Genomic DNA, 21,446 nt, shown 5'->3' on the forward strand with positions numbered 1-21,446 from the left:
TCAGAATCAAGTATTAAGTCATTATATAATTATGCAAATTTACAGTGACATAGAGCATGACATCCTGTGGAGTGGAGTTTCTGCACATTTTTCATGCTCAAGTCACAACATTATACACTGAAGGAAGTTAAACGTGTAAAAAGCTTCTTTTTTTAAATTTTTTTTTTAAAGAGCCCTTTAATTAAACCCACAGCTTGGATGAAAAACACTCTTAGCGATTCATCCTTAGAAAGCACTGCTATAATATAGAAACATAAGTGCTGTAAACATTACAAATGAAATCATAAAAGCAGCCCGGCAGTCCATACATCTTCAATCAAACCTTTAAATCTCTCTGCTAATTTAGTTTCTGGCTCTGTTCCTCTGTAAAATGCAGAGATATGAAAAGTGTAACCATGCGCTTCATAAGCAGAACAAATCTCCTGGAAGAAACTAATGAGTCTGACATATAAAGGCAATGATCACAGAAACATCTTTCCAGCTAATTAAGAAAGCCAGTGTGAGCAGAGAGGGAAGAAGAGGAAAGGAGAGGAACTGATGTTCAGCACTGCAATAAATGTTTCTGTATATATTAATAGAAATGTACTGGACTGGACTTTTTTAGAGTGGCTAGGTGGCTCAGTGGTTAGCACTGTCACTTCACAGCAAAAAGGTCGCTGGTTTGAGTCCCGGCTGGGTCAGTTGACGTTTCTGTGTGGAGTTTGAATGTTCTCCCCATGTTGGTGTCAGTTTCCTATGGGTGCTCCAGTTTTCCCCACAGTCCAAAGACATGCACTATAGGTGAATTGAATGAGCTAACTTGATTGTAGTGAATAAGTGTGTATGGATGTTTCTGTACTGGGCTGCTGATGGAAGGGCATCTGCTGTGTAAAACATGCTCGATAAGTTGGTCGTTCATTCCGCTGTAGCAACTTCTGATGAATAAAGGGACTAAGCCAAAGGAAAATAAATTAATGAATGTTAACCCCTCGCAACTTTGTCTCAACTGAGATTTTAGCCTAATTAAAAACAAACTAGAAAGCTGTGAATACAATCAGCATGTCATAAAATACAATACTATAGTGAGTTACTAGTAAATTTACTCGTGTTACTTCATTACTGTAAACTATAAAACTATATGGTCAATAAGTCATGATAGCAAGTCGTTTGTAACTTAATTTTTTTATGCTACTATCTTATTATACTGCCACTTTTCAAATGTAATAATAAATAAGGACAGATAATTCCTTTAATGACTGCATTTTTAAAATAAAAAGCTTAAGTGTAATGGAAATTAATTAATTTATTTATTTCATCCGCTTTTGCGGGGCCGGGTCGTGGGGGCAGCAGTTTCAGGAGAGAACCCCAGACTTTCCTCTCCCCAGAAACTTCTTTCTACTCCTCCAGGGGGGATCCCGGGGCATTCCCAGGCCAGCCGAGTGACATAGTCCCTCCATCGTATCCTGGGTCTTCCCCAAGGTCTCCTCCTGGTGGGACATGACTGGAACACCTCTCTAGGTATCCGAAACAGATGCCCGAGCTACCTCAGCTGTCTTCTCTCAATGTTTCCTCCCAGGTGACAAAACTCCTCACCCTTTCTGTAAGGGTGCGCCCTGCCACCCTGAGAAGGAAACTCATTTCTGCTGTTTGTTTCTGAGATCTTGTCCTTTCGATCATGACCCAAAGCTCATGACCATAGATGAGAGAAGGAACGAAGACTGACCGGTAAATCGAGAGCTTTGCCTTTCGGCTCAGTTCCTTCTTCACCACAACGGACCAGTACATCGACCACATTACTGCTGCCACTACACCAATCCGCCTCTCAATCTCACATTAAATCCTTCCCTCACTCGTGAACAAAACCCCAAGATACTCAAACTCCTCCACCTGGGTTAAGGACTTTCCACCAACCTGGAGATGGCAAACCACCTTTTTCCAATGGAGCACCATGCATGGCCTCAGACTTAGAGGTGCTGATTCTAATCCCAGCTGTGCCACGCTCGGCAGCAAACCGCCCTAGTGCATGCTGAACGACCATGTTCGATAAAGCCAACAGAACAACATCATCTGCTATAATGAAAATACAAAAGTAAAAAAAAAAAAATTTACATCTACTCTACAAAATAAAATGTTTATAATTGTTTAAATAATAATAAAAATAAAATATAGTATTTCTTGACTATTATCAGTTAGTCATAGTTGCCAAAGCAATAAAAATGCATCATAAAAATGTAAAAAAAAATGTTAAATTAATAAAAATAAATCAATTATAACTACTAGAATCAAAACTTAACTGGAAATCACAAAAATAACAATAAAAAAACTATAAAAAATTGCATTTTTTAAAATAAAATAAAATAAAATAGAAGTTAAAACATTTGCATGAATTTTATCATTCTAAATAATTGCATATAATTCTATGTCAATTAATGTCAATAATACATTTAGCGGCTCTATTTTCTTTTCTATGTTTGAATACACTGTAATAAGTTCTTACTGCTTTCTTTTTTTGTTGTTGAATCAAATAAACTTTTCTAGTCATTTTAATGTAAATCAATCAAACTGACTAAAATATTAAGTTAAACTTTTAACAAAATGTCGTTAAAATGTATTAACTTATTAAAATAAGCCAAAGGCCACATATTTTACATTTTTTTTCAAGATTTAAAATAAGTCTTTTGTGTCTTTTTAATTTTTCTTAATTATTGGTTGCTTTTTACAGCCATTAAACATATATTTGTATATATTTATCCTGTGCACTGCAAAAGTTACCAGTGTTGTATTTGCAATGGCATGACTAGGTCAATGCCAAACTAACTCTTATCTAAATGTTAACACAATTGTAAAAAAGTACTTGTTTTATATCAGAAAACAAATCAAATGAATATTAGCTTTGGTCAAGCGATCAGTTGGCCTTGTCTGTTCTACATGCCTTTTGGTGGGATCACACTTCCCCATTTGTCTCCCTCAGCCTGTGTGTTCAGTCATGAAGAGCAAGAGCCCAGAGCAGAGCCTCCCTGTGGGGCCCCAGCAGACAAAACAACCTCTGTCAGGGAGAAAAAGACTTCAATGTCACCTTGAATTCTGGTCTCACACTGTAATATCACTGCTTCGATGAAGAGATTAGATGTCTGAGATCACTTTATCTCTCATTTGAAAAGCTAATTCAAAGTTCATTTGAAAGAAAAAAATTGAAGTAGAACTACATTTGGAAAAATGTTGAGGAATGCAACACGCATTAACAAAAGGAAACAAAAGAAATACTATGTTCTACTGCAGAGGTGCTCAACCCTGTTCCTGGAGATCTACCTCCCTGCAGATTTAAGCTCCAACTTTGACAAACACACCTAAGCCAATTAATTTGAGAAGGGTATTAATGGAGGTCGGAGCCAGCTCCACGTGGGTGAGACTTGAGCTCCAAGTGGGCTGTATAAAACTGGGGTTTTTATTTATATTATGTCTTACATGTCACGTAGTCCAATATTGTGCTTTATGAATATCTACACCTACCCCAACTCTAAACCTAACCTTACAGTAACCTGTTGTGTATTATTAACATCTACACCTACCCCACTCTAAACCTAACCTCACAGTAACATGTTGTGTTTTAATAACATCTACACCTACCCCTACTATAAACCCAACCTTACAGTAACCTGTTGTGTATTAATAAATCTACACCTACCCCTACTATAAACCCAACCTTACAGTAACCTGTTGTGTATTAATAAATCTACACCTACCCCTACTATAAACCCAACCTTACAGTAACCTGTTGTGTATTAATAAATCTACACCTACCCCTACTATAAACCCAACCTTACAGTAACCTGTTGTGTATTAATAAATCTACACCTACCCCTACTATAAACCCAACCTTACAGTAACCTGTTGTGTATTAATAACATCTACACCTACCCCTACAATAAACCCAACCTCACAGTAACCTATTGTTTATTAATAACATCTACACCTACCCCTTCTATAAACCCAACCTCACAGTAACCTGTTGTGTATTATTAACATCTACACCTACCCCTACTATAAACCCAACCTCACAGTAACCTTTTGTGTATTATTAACGTCTACACCTACCCCAACTATAAGCCCAACCTCACAGTAACCTGTTGTGTATTATTAACATCTACACCTACCCCAGTAATAAACCCAACCTCACAGTAACCTGTTGTGTATTATTAACGTCTACACCTACCCCAACTATAAGCCCAACCTCACAGTAACCTGTTGTGTATTATTAACATCTACACCTACCCCAGTTATAAACCCAACCTCACAGTAACCTGTTGTGTATTAACATCTACACCTACCCCAACTCTAAACCTAACCTCACAGTAACCTGTTGTGTATTATTAACATCTACACCTACCCCAACTATAAGCCCAACCTCACAGTAACCTGTTGTGTATTATTAACATCTACACCTACCCCTACTATAAACCCAACCTCACAGTAACCTGTTGTGTATTATTAACATCTACACCTACCCCTACTATAAACCCAACCTCACAGTAACCTGTTGTGTATTATTAACATCTACACCTACCCCAGTTATAAACCCAACCTCACAGTAACCTGTTGTGTATTATTAACGTCTACACCTACCCCAACTCTAAACCTAACCTCACAGTAACCTGTTGTGTTTTATTAACATCTGCCCCACCTGCACCATTTAAACCCAGCCATCCTGTGGCGTTAATTCCTCCCACCAAACAGTTTCCCTGTGCAAAGGATCATAGGGACCGCCATTAGCCAGTTAAGCCTCTATACTTGTTTATCAGTTGTACACTTCACTCCGAAGGGCCCTTACAAGTGACCAGTATTGAGCACTTTAGTTTGAAAGGACACTTCATTATGGCAGCCATGATTGTTTTCATTCTGAATCTAATTTGGAACCCATCATTGATCGCCATATGGGTCTTTTTTTGCAATTTTGCTTATTAGTCTAAGGTTTCTATCCTCACATCTATTAATTGTACTGAGAGATCTTCACCAGTTGGAGGCACTATACCTGAAAAAAGAGAAAATGGCTGTAAGTATGCAAATTTTAATATGATTAATTTTAAAAATGGCGTGTCGTGTCTACATGTTGATAAAGTGTATGCGGGCATTGGTGTATTTAAAAAAAATATGACCGCCAATTAAGCCAATTAAGCCTCTATCAATGTGCGTTCAACAAAATGGTAATGAGTTATGACATGGTTCGACAGCAACCAATCGGAATGTAGAAATTTAAATAGGAATCTTGAGGACGCAGTTCTGTAAACTTTGGTTCCAAACAATTAAGAAAGACACCTTTGTCTCAAGTCCATGGAGATTAAAATTCAAGTCCATTTAGATTCAGATTGCCTCGTTCTGAATATCTTTACCACAAGAACCATTGCTAGCAAGAAAACAAGTACAGGAAAACTATTTGTAGATAAAAGGAGAAAAAGTGACGGTACAGCAGACATTTTTAGCTTGACACTTTTACCTAAACAGGTGCCATAATAGAAAAAACAACTTAAAACAGCCACAACCATTAGTTTGGTTGACTTTATGGTATTATACAGCAAGGTAACTACCCAGCAAGCATTTTTTGTTTTTAAAAGATGTCTTATAGATATCTAATAGACATCTAACGTCTAAACATAGTCGTCTTGGCTAAAACAAGGCTAAATTTAGCGTGTCAGTGAAAATCTAATAGACATCTAAGAACAGGCTAAAACTAGACTAGTCATCAAATAAACAGAAATGAATATAAAGTTGTCTATTTAATGACTAGTTTAGTTTTAGGCTATTCTTAAACGTCTATTAGATTTTCACAGAAAGCCAAAGTTTAGCCTTGTTTTAGCCATGCTGTCTATGTTTAGATGTCTATTAGATGTCTATTAAACACAGAGCTGTTTGCTGGGTATGTACAATTGCTGCCTAATATCATTGCACCTTCTACAGCCATGTTACAGCAGCAAAGTTCCTTGATAGTACAACAAATTGAGAGTATAGATCCTAGCCTTATAAGCCTATAAAATGTGATTTTGTACCCACAGAAGTGTCAAGCTTTAAACAGGAAAAGTAGCAAAACCTAATTTAGATTTTTTTTGAAAGAGATGCTAATGGTCTATTTTAATTCAATGATCTATGCTAAACTAAGCTAAAAGTGCTCCCACTAGACCCGGACATCGATTGAATGGATTCAAAAATCATAAAACTCAACTAAATCAAAGGGGAGTTGGAAAAAATGGGCCTATTTTCCAAAAAAAAACCATGGAGTGTTCCTTTAAAATTTTAACCCCAACCTACTGTATCTCCCCATACAGCAACCTCTGTGATTCAATAAACTTTAATAATGTGATTGGCTGGATAAAATGGCATAAATTGATCTCAAGGTCTTGACAGTGGCTTAATGAAATTCCGATGTATACGCAATCAGATAATAAATCCATACAGCACGAACCCATGTGGAGATATGAATCTTTTTTTAATTCACTCTCGTTATCAAAGCCGCCCATCTACGATACACAGCCATTATGAAATAATGCAATTAGAGAAGTCGCCTGACGCACAAGATTACTGAGCGCATCCTCCATTAGCCAGAGGTAACCTTCATCTGCACCGAACACAATAAATCAAGAGCCGAGAGAGGCCAACGCTGATCCACTGTCAGCCAGAGCTCATTTACGCTCACACAAGAGATACTGGTGCATTCCTGTAAATAATCATATTCTGAGGGTAATGAATCTGTCTGTGTGTGTGCTTGAAAAATTTGCAGCCTATATTATTGTAATGTAAAGTGTTTGGGACTGAAACAAATGCTTTAATTATTTAATTGTGCTATTTCCGAGTAGATGCTAAAAAATTGTTGGGTGATTAATTCATTCAAATTTTTTTTGGTTTATTTTTTAATTCTTCTTGACTTAAGCAGTAATCAGAGTGTGCAAATAATAAAGTGAAACTTTCATAAGCTTTTACTTTAATACTGTGATATTTATGAAAAAAAGTTTGTATATTTATGAATAAATTAAAATAAGTATTATTAAAAGTAATATTTATTCTAAATGAATTAAAGCTTTTCTTTGGATTGTCATGCACTTGTTCACAATGATAAATATATTTTAAGGTAAATTAGTTATTTTGTCCACCCCTCCACAAATATATGGTATAAAAAAAGACCTTTGAACACAACATTATTTCATAACCGCTGATTTATATACTTATAAAGAACCACCCTGTTCATCTGACCTTTTCCAATCCCCCAGCTTGGTCTCTTAATTTACTTTTGGAATAAAAAAAATTGCTGTATTGGCATTTGCAATTGATAGAAATTCTAGCTGAACTGCTGTCATGTGAAACCCTGCAGTTTTTGCTGACGTTTAGAAGGTCGGGTTCCCTGAACGGATGAGAATAATATAAAAAAAAAAGGTTTTACCAGCATGCAGTTACATTTACAGTATAATATATCAAATGAAAATGCGGTACTGTTCATTTGTCACCTCCGTTCTACAGGTAGGATCAAATATGTCAATCAAAAACTAGATTTTCATCAATTTTTTTTCTTATTTATTAATGTATTTATTTATTAGGCTGTTTGTTCAATTTAATTGGCTAAAATGAGCTCAAACAACAATTTTTTTGAAAAAAGTATATTTTTTGTATTATGTTTAATCCATTTAAATTTAAAAATAATGAAGGTAACTTTGTGTTGGGACTTCATACATTTTTGTTGTTTTTTTGTTTGTTTCTATAGCACTTTTGCAATGTAGACTGTGTCAAAGCAGCTTAACATAGAGTTCTAGTAAATTGAACCTGTGCCAGTCCAGTTTTCAGAGTTGAAGTTCAGTTTAGTTCAGTTCAGTGTGATTTAAATGTCACTGCTGAAAGTCCAAACACTGAAGAGCAAATCAATTGATGTGCAGCTCCAAAAGTCATAAAACAAGCAAGCCAGTGGCAACAGTGGCGAGGAACAAACTTCACCAATTGACAAAAGTGAATGAAAAAAACCTTGAGAGAAACCATGCTCAGTTGGGCATGATCATTTCTCCTTTGAACAAACTTCTTGTGCAGACCTGCAGTCTAGATGAAAGGGGTCTGGATGCAGACCTGGTGCAGTGCAATCTGAGCTGCTTCCAATGCTTTTTAATGGACTCATCTAACCCCACCCTAAACCCTACCTCTCACAGTGACATCACTGCTCTATTTGAGTGCATTGTGTCTGACATTGCATCGCTGAGTGATGCAATCTCAGCTTGCATCATATGGCCCGTGTCCACTAAGTGGTACGGTACGGTACGGTACGGTTCAGTACGTCTTTTGACAGTGGAAACGGCCATAAAAGCGTACCAAACCGTACCGTACCATACCACTTAGTGGTCACGGGCACCGTACCACTTTTTCGGCACCCTTTTCAAAAAGGTACCAAACACCAGAAAGGGTACCAAAAGGTGCTGAACGCTACTGGTTTACAGAGATACTTCATTCGCTTACGCAACAAGCCAGAATGAAAACAAAAAACCCACCATGTTTAAAATATACACAGCGAGAGATTACAGTGTAATTATATATACATATAATAACTAGCCATGATCGATCCAGCCTCTAACAAACCTTGTCGTCGTCTTGATGAACAGCCACAAAGCCATAGAGTAAAGCAGAATCTACCCTGTTCCTCGTAGTTTTTTACGAGCCAGTCTGAAGCGCAAGCGTTTTCTATTTCTTGCTTGCGCTCGCCACACGTCAATATCTGAAATAACAAACTTGAGTTGATGATAATAACGTGCACTTGATTATTGACGTGCTTTTGATACCCGATCTTGTCAGACACTGTCAAACGCAAGAGTGAACCGCTAAAAAAGGAAACTTGAAAAAAGGTGCATATTTATTCTTCAGCAAATGTGAATAAACTGCCATGTTTTAATTTTTCAGCTTTACTGTAGACATTTCCTCGAGCGAGAATGATGCAACTGAAACTTTCTGTCATACAACACACCCACAAAAAGGGTACCCTTGGTTATGGAAATGCAAGCCTGATAAAGGTGACCCGTACCGACCCAAACCGTACTGTACCAGTCAGTGGAAATGAGCCAATAAAGGCTGCATTCAGATACTATTGGTCTAGGCGCCGGAGGCTGGAGAATGCTGGACATCCATCATGGAGGAGCTGCAGGTGTGAGTAGGTCACCGGCGGGTGTACGGGCTGGTCCACGGCATCAATTTGGAGACTCATCAGCTTCATGCTCTCCTCTTCTCCATGGCCACATCATCTACTCAGGATATGGCCTAGTCCAGGATAAGGGATGCCTTGGCATTACCTCTTCACAGGTCTTGGATCTCATCAAGAGATACAGAGGGATTGTGCGACGTGTTTAAGGACCGGGTGGGAGACGCGGTGTAATCCTAAGTGTTTTAAGTAATCGGAAGGTGTAATCTTCACTTATCTTTAAGATTTAGATCCTTAAATAAGGTTTTTACTTTTCTGTGCACAAGCCATATGATACATATTAAAAACAGTCAATCTTATAGATGTCAATTTTGAAATGCAATAAAAGAACATTCTGGTTGTCCAGTTGACGTGATTACCATTGGATTAAGTATAAACAAGAGTGAACCGTGCAATTAAGCTGAACTCATTTAAATATGTGTAAATGTGTGTGATAAGTTGCACCAATGATTCCTTTATTTGAGGGATTCCAGTAACCTACATTGATAGTACTTATCTTAAAGTACTTTTTAAAAGCCTTCCTAACATTTTTTTTTTGCATGTTTTCAGTCCTATCCTGAAAACATCTGGTGCAGACCATAATCTGAACTTTAAATCTGCTCTGTGTGTACAGTACATTGAGTGTGCGTGTACAGTAAGTGTGCGCGCTTCTGAATGCTCTTCATTATCCAGCTCCTCTTTAATGGATTCATCTCTGCTTTGCATGAATTCCATTACAAGTCATTCGGAGCCGTGAATGGACTGATCTGGCTCATGTCAAAGGTCTTTCGCCTCAGCTAGGCTTGTGTTCTCTGTGAACTGAAATATGAATCAGATACAGAGGGAAACTCCTGGCTCCTGTCAGCTGCTGGATTTGGAAATCTTTCTCGGTAAATGAGAACGTGTGGAGATTTGGTACTTTTTGGCTCTGATTCATTATATTAGTGGTAAGGATTAGCTGCGGTAATATTTCGCGGAAGTCACGTTTTGTGCTTTGGATCTGACATCAAATGTCGTCAACTGCTTTGCTGATCTCAGCACTCCAGTCTACTGTGCTTTAATCCCTGTGTGAGTGTATTACTGCACATGCACAGCTCACAAAATAGCATCTAACTATTTAGCATTTTATTAGGGGCCAAGCACCGTAGGTGCGTAGGCACCTATTGCTTTCGTTAGTGTTCTTATTATTATTATTATTATTATTATTATTATTATTATTCTTCCGTTTCTTCCGCCGGATTTGAATGGCAGCCCATATAGGCGTATGCGGGAAAGTTGTATAATTTGGCACAATGATAGAGGCCAGTATTAACATTAATCAGGCCAATTATGAAGTCTCAAAATCAAACTCTCTAGCGCCACCACTTGTCCAAACTTTCACGTATGTTAATCATCATAACTTTTGAACCGAATGGGCTACAATCAAAATTCTTTTTTCCTCTGATTCCTTGGCTCAGTCCGATTCAAACCCACCCTATGACGTCATTTTCCGTCATGAATTTTTTCGCGCTATTTTAAATTTTTCGAAAAACCTATTTGATCGAACTCGTCCTAGGCCGTGTCTCCGATTTTCACCAAAATTAAATCACATGATCTACAGACCATGCCAACTAAAAGTTATGGAATTCAAGTAGATTAGACCAACAGTTTTCGTTTAACTTGCGAACTAATTTAACGTAGAACTTGCGAAAATGGACTTGAGGCGATATCTCTGTAACTATCAGATTCACCAAACTTGGTGAATCAGATACCAAGTTTGGTATCTGATTCACACCAAACTTGGTGGGTGTTATGACAACTAGGGTCTAAGGTTAATTGCAGAGTTTCGGCGCACTGCCCCCTAGTGGTCCGGAGATACAAAAAACTTGCTTTTTGGCTTATAACGTCTCAACCTTTCATCCGAAACTCATGAAACTGGTCTCATTACATCCGGCAGAGCATGCCGAGTCGAATGATGTCTGATTTTCACAGGTCAGCCATTTTGGGCGTCGCCCATTTTGATTTTTGGCCAAAAATGCTATATTTTACCAACACATTCACATATCATTACAAAACATGGTATGCATCTTCAACCCCATGCCCTGAAAGTACTCAAAAACGTCTGGAGCAGCGCCACCTTATGGCCAATAGTGCTTGGCCCCTTAATTGCTGCTTGCAGCTATATTTTAACATTGTTTTTAGTCATGCAGACATTTAGAGGGGCAATTCACTCAAAATAAATACATTTTAAATGTTAATTTACCCCTAGATCCTTCAATCCAACATGGAAAAACACTTGCAATTTATAGTATTTTTGAACTGTGCTATATACCTTTTTCTTTGAATGCAAAATTACCCATTGTCCTTTGCTTGTATGTGCAAGGAAAACGCTAAGAACTTCCGGCACGCAGCTGATGCGTATAAATGGTCACATTTGGACAGCTTTGAAATGATAGTTTTAGTCTATTTTATTCTTATACTTTAACGTCTTTAAACTAATACTGCTGTCGATTAGCGCCACCTCATAGACACATTAGATTGTACAAATAAATAAGAATTAGCCATTAAGTTAACAATTACCATTAGTTTTTCAATTTTCAATTCCATTCATCTTTTTTTATAACGGTTTTACAAGATTGTGTCAAAGCAGCTAAATATAGAAGTTATAGAAAATTGAAACGGTGTTTCTAATTCTTTGAACTAATACTGCTGTCGATTAGCGCCACCTAGACTGATCATTTTAAAAATGCGATCTAATAGGATGGAAAACAACTGCTGTGAGGCATTTTTATCTCATTGTCAGACGGCATCTTGAGCCGTTTAAATAAAGCCTCGTCATCGCTAAAGTCAACATTTTCTCTTTCTTTCAAATATTGAACTAACCCAAGCAAATGTAATTCAACAAAATGTTTGACACACGCACGTAGTCTATACTGTCCCACTGACACATTTATTTAATAAGTGTCACGTAAAGTGTCAAGTGAAAATCGAGTGGCGTTTTGAAATGACAGAATAACACAAACCGTGGTAAACACCATACAACGCAAACTAACTTAATGAAACATAAATGGCTCCTGAATATAATCAACATGCAAATCAGCCAGCAGATTATCAGTAACTAGTAACGCTTAATCAGTAACGCTTGAACCACATCTGACAGATTATAATGGCTGTGTGGTAAAACATTCTAGATAGAAAAAAAAATACATTAATCTGTTGTGGTAATTTTAAAGTTGCTGACTGTGGTAGAGTAATATAAACAAAATACCCAATATTGTACTACATTTTACAACTGTATGGTATGTTACACTACAGTTTAATCTAGAAAAAAAAATAAAAAAATTTATACTACAGTGTTCATTGCAATTTATCCGTTGATTTATGGTATGCTGAATTTAATAACAAAAAATATAGTATTTGAATATAGAGATGTGAGTATTTCATTCTTTTTCTGATTTATTGAGCATTCAGAAGTCAAATACGCCCTATTGTTATGAGTGAATTATGAATCCAAACTGTGCGTAAGGTATCCTGTTAATCAAAGCGAGCGTGAGAGGATTCAGTCTCCATGTATGAATACTGCATGACTGATAACTGCATCAGATGATAATGAATGGAAATCCCGACCGTCCCACAGAGATAATTTTTCATTTTACCACCGGAGTTACAGACATGCCTTTTCTGTTCTTCACTCCAAATTTATATTTTATTCTCTTCCACTGTCATATGCTCTTTTTAAAATCTCTATAACACTGGTAGGGAACTTATGGGTCGCGAGCCACATGGCTCCTTAAAAAAACAAACAAACAAAAACAAAAAAAAACATGACTCTCCAGCTGTCTCCCTTCAATAATATTTCACAGTTCAAAAAATTAAAACCATAACTAGAAAATCAGTTTCCTTTTGAAAAACAAAAAAGCAAAAAAAAAAACAAATAACTTGGCAGGTTAGGGTAATTAGGCAAGTTATTTTATATTGATGGTTTGTTCTGTAGACTTTTGAAAAAAAAAAATAGCTTAAAGGAGCTAACAATTCTGACCGTTTGACCTTAAAATGGCTTTTCAAAAATTAAAAACTGCTTTTATTCTAGCTGAAAATAAAAAAATAAGACTTTTTCAAGAAGAAAAAACATTATCAGACATACTGTGAAAATTTCCTTGCTCTGTAAACTTCATTTGGGAAATATTTTAAAAAGAAAAAACAAAATCAAAGGGGGGCTAATAATTCTGACTTCAACTATAGTGCGTCCAGAAAGTATTCATAGAGCTTAACTTTTTCCACATTTTTTATGTTACAGCCCTATTCCAAAGTACATAAGTATTAACAGCCTTTGCTCAATACTTTGTTGATGCACCTTTGGCAGTAATTACAGCCTCAAGTCATTTTGAATATGATGCCACAAGCTTGGCACACGTCTTTAGGAATTTTTGCCAATTGCTCTTTGCAGTACCTCTCAAGCTCTATCAGGTTGGATGGGAAGCAACGATGTACAGACATTTTCAGATCTCTCCAGAGATGTTCAATAGAATTTAGGTCTGGGCTCTGGCTAGGCCACTCAAGTACATTCACTGAGTTGTTGTGAAGCCACTCCATTGATATTTTGGCGGTTTGCTTTGGGTCATTGTCCTGCCGAAAGATGAACCGTTGCCTCAGTCTGAGGTCAAGAGCACTCTGAAGCAGGTTTTCTCTCAGGATGTCTCTGCACATTGCTGCATTCATCTTTCCCTCTATCCTGACTAGTCTTCTAAGTCCTGCTGCTGAAAAACATCTCCACAGCATGATGCTGCCACCACCATGCTTCACTGTAGGGATGGTATTAGCCTGGTGATGAGCGGTGCCTGGTTTTCTCCAAGCGTAACGCCTGGCATGCACTCCAAAGACTTCAAAACTCTCCTCAGACCAGAGAATTTAGTTTCTTATGGTCTGAGAGTCCTTCAGATATTTTTTGGCAAATTCCAGGCAGTGAGTGGCTTCCCTCTGGCCACTCTACCTTACACACCTGCTTGGTAGATTGCTGCACAGATGGTTGTCCTTCTGTAAGGTTCTCCTCTCTTCACTGAAGAAGAACTCCGGAGCTCAGACAGAGTGACTATCGAGCTATTGATCACCTCCCTGACTAAGGCCCTTCTCTACTGATCTCTCAGCTTAGATGGCCGGCCAGCTCTAGGAAGAGTCTTGGTGGTTTCAAACATCTTCCACTTACGGATGATGGAGGCCACTGTGCACATTGGAACTTTCCGAGCAGCAGAAATTTTTCTGTAACTTTCCCCAGCCTTGTGCCTCGAAACAATCTTATATACATGGTTTTTTATTTTTAATAAATTTGCAACAATTTCAAAAAATCTTTTTTTTTCACATCGTCATTATGGGGTATTGGGTATGTATACAAAAAATTCTAAAGTCTTGAAGTCTTGTGTTTTTCAGGACAGTTCCCATATTTCACGCCTATTTGTAGTATGCCTATGCTTAAGAAAAAAAAATCTGTTTTATTACAGTATTTCAGCTTGTAGCCTATATATTTTGTACAGCTTATTTTAGCTGAGCACTAGTAATAGTCTTCTGTCACACAAAAACAAATAACCTGATCAAGGCAAGGCAATCATGCCATGAAAGTATATATCAATTTTGATGTTATTTTCAAGCACTGTTGCACTGGAACACTGTCGATTAAACATATTGTAAACTGTATGTCAAACAACAAGTTCTGTCCAAAGTTTCACTCTAAGAAATATTTCAACTAAAAGCTGAAAACTTTATTATTATCATCTATTTTTGACCATTAATTTACATGTTTTTGGGGATCTGAAACCACACACACACACACACACACACACACACACACGTTATCAGTTTTCAATGTGCAGTGTTTTTGTTTGAGAGTGATACTGTTCACATCTTGAATATTTGGTGAGAAAAGTTACATCACCATCTGTTGCATGAATTATACAGCAAAATTAATTATTTTTTAATATATTTGTTGACTTATCATATTGTAAAAAAAACTGTCAAAAACATATTTCTGCAACACATTCAATAATGGCTCATTAATTAATAACAATAACATTTAGTTATTTGTTGACATTTATAATCATTTCACAAGTTTGTCATGTCACGTTCAAGTTGTTGGCTTGAATGTAAAGAGATGAAAAAAACATATTCTAAATACCATTTTTTTACATTTAATGATTAATAGAACATTTTTTGAACAGGGAAAGTGTTTTTAAAGTCATTTTATTTTAATTACTCCTGTTGGAATAACTAACCGCAACTTCTGAACACACAAACACAAATGCAAATTTATTTGTTATTATTCTTGGAGAGGGACTTTTAAGTAGATTTTGTCAAGGCCATCTTCCACCTGCATTTCCTCCTCTCAGATGCACCTGGTTTAGCCTAGCTTATGTTAAACTTTACTCCTATTTTCCTTCCCAGTTACACACACACAAAATATGAAACTTTTATCCCTCAGACTTTACAACTATGCTATGAGGAACAATCAAGTGGATTAATTGAACTCTTTTTGAACAAAATGGTGGATTCAAGAAAAAGGAAGCAGAAAGACTTGAGAAGGTAAGAACTATTTTACTTTATTTTTACTGAAGAGAGATAAGACATTCAATTGGATGATGTGGATGGATTTTGTCTTTGTTGTCGGTTTTGTAGAAAGAGTACAATTGATTCGGATTCTAATAACGACGCATGTGCAACAGTTTTCATAGTATTTCAGAGTGTTTCTGATTTGTTCTGAATTATTGGTATAGGTTGTTGTTAGGTGGTTGCTAGGCCGACGCTAGGTTGTTACATTTAATAGATTAATTTGTGCAGTTTGAAGGCTGTGTTAATGGCATTAGAGGACTGTTTTTGTACTTGGTGACGTTGCTACCTACTGGCCCAACATGCTTAATGCAGCGTTTATCGTCAATTCTGTATGTGTAAATATTAGAGCTGGGAATTTTACACTTTAAATACACTTTGTAGAACTGCAGTAAATGGGTATAAAACATGAACACATGAATATAGATTATTTTCTTGTCTTGGTTCTTTATTTTGATATTTAATATGGTTATATTACTAGTTGAAAGTATTTTCAAATGCTGTCAAATTTAGGTGCAAATCATCAAACATACTGGCATTGGCTGGAAACATCTTAATCTCATCTCATCTCATCTCAGGAAAACACTGGCAGGGAAAGAGTTAATGGAGAAATAACAATTTTGATTTGTGTAGTATGAGGCATATGTTCAATGTCCATTGGAATATAGCTAATAGGCTTGTGTTAAATAATAGACAATATCAGTAATCAACAAAATGGTCATAGGGTTACCTTCCCTGCTGGAGAAAACAACAACAACAAAAAAAAAAAAAAACCAGCTTAAACCAGCCTAGGCTGGTTAGCTGGTTTTAGCTGGTCGACCAGCCTGGTTTTAGAGGGGTTTTTGCCATTTCCAGGCTGGTTTCTTGGTTTAATCTGGACATAGCTGGTTTTGGCTGGTCAAGCTGGTTTTAGCTGGTCATCTTCCAGCCTGACCAGCTAAGACCAGGCTGGAAATGTCCAACACCCCTCGAAATAAAGGCTGGTTGACAAGCTAAAACCAGCCAACCAGCCAAGGCTGGTTTAAGTTGTTATTTTCCATAGGGTTAAGACATTGTTTTATGTTCAATAATGATTAAAATTGTCATTTGTAACCAATTGTGATGGTTATATTGAACCAATGTCACAAAATTCATAGATTTTGTGGTCAGTGATAATTATAATAAAAATGACCATTGTAGCTTAAGTTATAGGCTTGCATTTAATAACACATTATAAATAAAACTGAATTGTATAATATCTGGCTGTGTTTGCAGTTATATGTGATTATTTAATTAATTAATGGCCACACCATGTAATCAGTTAGACCACATATTTTAATCGGTTGATGGCACTAGTAAATATGAATCATTTGGACAATGTTGTTGTGTTTAATCAAACGGAGAGTTTTTTTTTTTTTTAACTTTTAGTACTCTGTTGTGTAAATGTACATTTTGTCAGACTGTGACATGAAGCCATTTTTCGTTGCATGAATTAGTGTTTTATTTATTTAATTCACTTAATTGTCTTTTGGTGTTAAATGCTCAGCTCACTAAACGTCATAATTTTGCCATTTACGATACGATCCTGAATTTACATCTCCGTTGATCCTGGAACATCATTTTTTTTGTGTAAAATGTAATCCATACCTACAGCATTCTATACCCAACCGTAACTGTAAATTATTCTCTTAACAATAACAGAAACTGTAAATTTATCCCTTAACCCTTTACGAAGGTCTGTCACAATTTCTATTTTGGGTTAAAATATAACACAATGTTAAAATATAACACGTCGTATTAAAATATAATACGATAAACGATATTATCGTCATTTTAAGTCCATTTTATGCCACTCATTATAAAGTGCCAGAATGGCAAATAATATCATCACAATGCCAGTTCACTCCTTCAAAGAACACATCATGTTTTATTCTTAAGAATATTTAATTTAATTATAGTCATTTTAACAATTTCATAAGCGATTGGAATCAGAATGTGAAAATGCATATCCCGAGAAAATATTAATAAATGTTGACAAAAAAGTGCAAAGGTAAAAAAGTAACAGAGGTAACAAAAGTAATTTATAGAAAATACTATAGTGTTTCTAGAAATGTTGCACAATCAGCTGAAGTGTTGCTAGAATTGGTTTTTATGTAGGGGCGATAGGCAATGTGGTGGCGCAGTAGGTAGTGCTGTCCCCTCACAGCAAGAAGGTAGCTGGTTCGAGCCTTTGCTGGGTCAGTTGGTGTTTCTGTGTGGAGGTGCATGTTTTCCCCACGTTCGCGTGGGTTTCCTCTGGGTGCTCCGGTTTCCTCCACAATCCAAAGACATGCGGTACAGGTGAATTGGGTAAGCTAAATTGTCCGTAGTGTATGAGTGTAAATGGGTGTTTATGGATGTTTCCCAGAGATGGGTTGTAGCTGGAAGGGCATTAGATGCGTAAACATATGCTGGATAAGTTGGCGGTTAATTCCGCTGTGGCGACCCCAGATTAATAAAGGGACTAAGCCGAAAAGAAAATGAATGAATGTGTGGGCAATATATATTGCATCACCAAAAATGTTTGAGATCATGTCCATGCTTTGTGGGATAAGTCGTTCTATTGATTATTTTGACAGGCCCCTTTAGGGTGCACACTTGGAAAAAAAAAATTGTGGCCCACATCTTGGATTGAATATTATACTGACACAACTCTAATAAATATTATGATGGCCTAAGATAATTATAACCTATGGATAAAAGGTCAGCCAGGTGGTAAGGATGCCTTTAAAGGGTTAATTGTGATTGGCTGATTGGAATGTTGTTTCAGAATCAACATAGATGTTAATCCAGGAACATGTCCACCTTGGTGAAATCAGGTTGGCGCAGCTTTCCAATCAAGTTTATGTCCGATTATTAATCGGCATCTTATCACAAAAACACACAGAAGCCCGGTAGTAAATGGCAATATTTCTTTTATTTTTTTTTTCTCTATATTTTAAAGTTTTTTTTATTATTTACAAAGAAACAAAAGAAAACATGAAAATCAAAATAACTTTTGACAAACACCGTTTGTCTGCATATAGGTGTAAGAAAGTATACATTTACCTTTCTTTACTCAGGATCAAGTAACTAATTGTTCATGTTTCGTTGTTTATTGAATGCTTCTTCCTCCTTTTTTTATTCTTTTTTTACATTTTTTTTCAAACCAAGCGTTGGTGTACATGAACGAGCGTAATGGAAAAAAAAACTACTACTGAGATTAAGAAAAAGCTTGAGGCCTGTTCTAGAATCTTCCGCCATTTGCATCACATCGCTGAACATATCAAACCAAAAAAATGATTTCCCCTGAATCGTGGAGGCCGCAAACCAAACATTTTGGTTTTTCCCTTTATTCAAGCATCCTGCGTTTCCTTTTGCATTGTTCATTTCCCATCACATAAACACAAATATATGAAAACAAAATCAAATAAATACAAAACAAACAAACATACCAAGATATGTGCTGGTTTTCTTAAACACCTCCTCAGAAAGTGACAGCATTCTCATTTCTCTGTGTGTCATTGCATGAACGTCTCTCTTTCCCAATCCCAAATTCGAACAGTGTTTAAAGCTGAGAGGAAAAAGCACATTAACACGGGAAGCGTTCCCCTCCAAAGGCAAGTACAGTATCAAAAAAATAGCAGATACCCAGAGCACTGCTGAACCTCCTCTATATCTGTACACTAGTTTCTATACACTATGGCATAGCAGGAGTTAAGCGCTTTTTGTTGTATTTGACCCACAAGAGCCAAAATATGCGATTCTGGATGATGTACAGTAGCAACCCCTTTAGTTAACCAACTAATGTATATATTTTAGGGTTGTCACGATACTGAAATTTGGTACCAATCAATACTAAAATTTTTAAAGTGTCCATTTCCTGCGAAACATTTGAGCACTCAACAGAAATGACTGTGATTGGCCGCGAAGGTTATCAGTTCACCGAACTCACCACTGTTTACTGAGTGTAACCCAGATAGAGGCACATTGGAGCGTTTTAAAGGCGCGATACATTAATGAATCGCTCGTATGTCAGCTTATATACAAATCAGCTCATTGACTTGACTTTGAAAAGCTCCAGTGTCCCTGTATCTGTGGTTACACTCAGGCTGAACTCAATATGCGTTCTTATCTGTGCTTGCGCTCTAGTGTTCTCGTGAATCATCGTCAACTAAGTAGTGAACCTTGTACCGCCCATGCTACTGTAATTGTTGGATTTAAGGTAAGGGGGTGTAGGCAATTGTCAACTACGTAGTGGACCTGGTCAACTACGTCATCAAGGGCTGCAGTCTTTACTTGTGAAGTGAAGGTATCTCAGGATGCCTTGTAGCCCAGCCAGCGAAAGCTAATGGCGGAGAAGAAATCCATATGGTTTAAAAAATACTCCTCTGTTGTGTTACAAAATAAAGTTTTACATTTTTCAGGAGAGAATGTAGTTGTTTTAAACTTGAATCGGCAGTTTAATTACAAAGATAGCGTGTCTTTGACAATGTGCTTGAGCTTGTGCGGACTCTGAGCCCCAGACTGTCAGCGAGAGCACAGGAACACCTCCCCTGCCAAGAGCGGCTTTACTTCAACCAGTCTATCTTGGATAAACCGCTGGATCTCATCTCTCTATTGTACACTGTAAAAAAAAAATCTGTAATTTTACGGTTTAATTCTGGTAGCTAGGGTTCCGAAAAAAAAAAAGTAAAATAACGGCCGTTAAATAACAGAAATTTACTGTTAAAATAACAGATATTAAATTACAGAAATTTACTAATTTTTTTTTTATTTCTGTAATTTAATATCCTTTATTTTACGGTATATTTCTGTAATTTAACGGCCGTTATTTTACTTTTTTCTGGCACCCCAGCTGCTGGAAATAAATCGTAAAATCACAGATTTTTTTTACAGTGTAGTTAAAAACATAATATTTAATAAATCTTGTGTATATCTAACGGACAGTTTTTGGTCTTTTAAATCCATTGTTTATTTTCAGGTGTATTATTTTTGGCAGTGTTATTTTGTTACGTTTTATAATTGTCTTTAATTACGTTACTGTGTTATACGCTGTGTGTTTACCAAACTGCTTAATGTTATCTTCTTATTGATTATGTCTTGTACTTTTATAATTGTATAATGTCCATTGTAGTTTATTAAATCTTATAATCAAAGACAGGAGTCTGTGTATAATAATACATTTTACTTCACATTCATAGCGATTTATTTTTATATTTTCTTAAATCAAACATATTGATTAATAATATCGATTATAAGGCTGTGCCTTTTATAATTAAATCATTTGGTAAAACGTTATTTTGATGGTCTTTTTGAGTAATAGTAGACTGTCAGCTTAATATCTGTTGATACTGCTCCTTCAACAGACATTTAACTGACTATAAGAAACTTTGCAAGTAAACTAACCCTAACCCCAACCTAACAGTCTACTTATAATTGAAATAGTTAGCATGTAGATGCATTGTAACTTAAATTCAACAAACGGACCGTCAAAATAAAGAGTGACCAAACATTTTATTGTTAATGTACAGGAAATCTGATGAATTGATGTTGAGGTAAGTGACGTTATAAAGTACACTGCCGTTCCATTTGAGTAAGTACCCGAGTTGTGTCCTCGGTAGTTTATTCTTCTAAGTCTGAACTTTCAAGAACGAAAGTCCAAACTTTACTTGGTATTAAGAAACAGTGGTGATTTCAGTGT

The 21,446-nt window shown here is 36.5% G+C and overlaps 1 long non-coding RNA gene across 2 annotated transcripts in view; it reads left to right on the forward strand.

Moving 5' to 3' along the window:
- The first annotated feature begins 15,507 nt into the window (after positions 1–15,507).
- LOC141379990 (uncharacterized) overlaps positions 15,508–21,446 on the forward strand; it is a 221,111-nt gene continuing 215,172 nt past the window's right edge. For both annotated transcript variants that reach the window (XR_012397179.1, XR_012397178.1), the window contains exon 1: positions 15,508–15,721. This is a non-coding gene — a long non-coding RNA (uncharacterized lncRNA). The remainder of the gene's footprint in view (positions 15,722–21,446) is intronic.

Source organism: Danio rerio, chromosome 21 (genome assembly GCF_049306965.1).
Source record: "Danio rerio strain Tuebingen ecotype United States chromosome 21, GRCz12tu, whole genome shotgun sequence".
Classification (NCBI taxonomy): domain Eukaryota; kingdom Metazoa; phylum Chordata; class Actinopteri; order Cypriniformes; family Danionidae; genus Danio; species Danio rerio.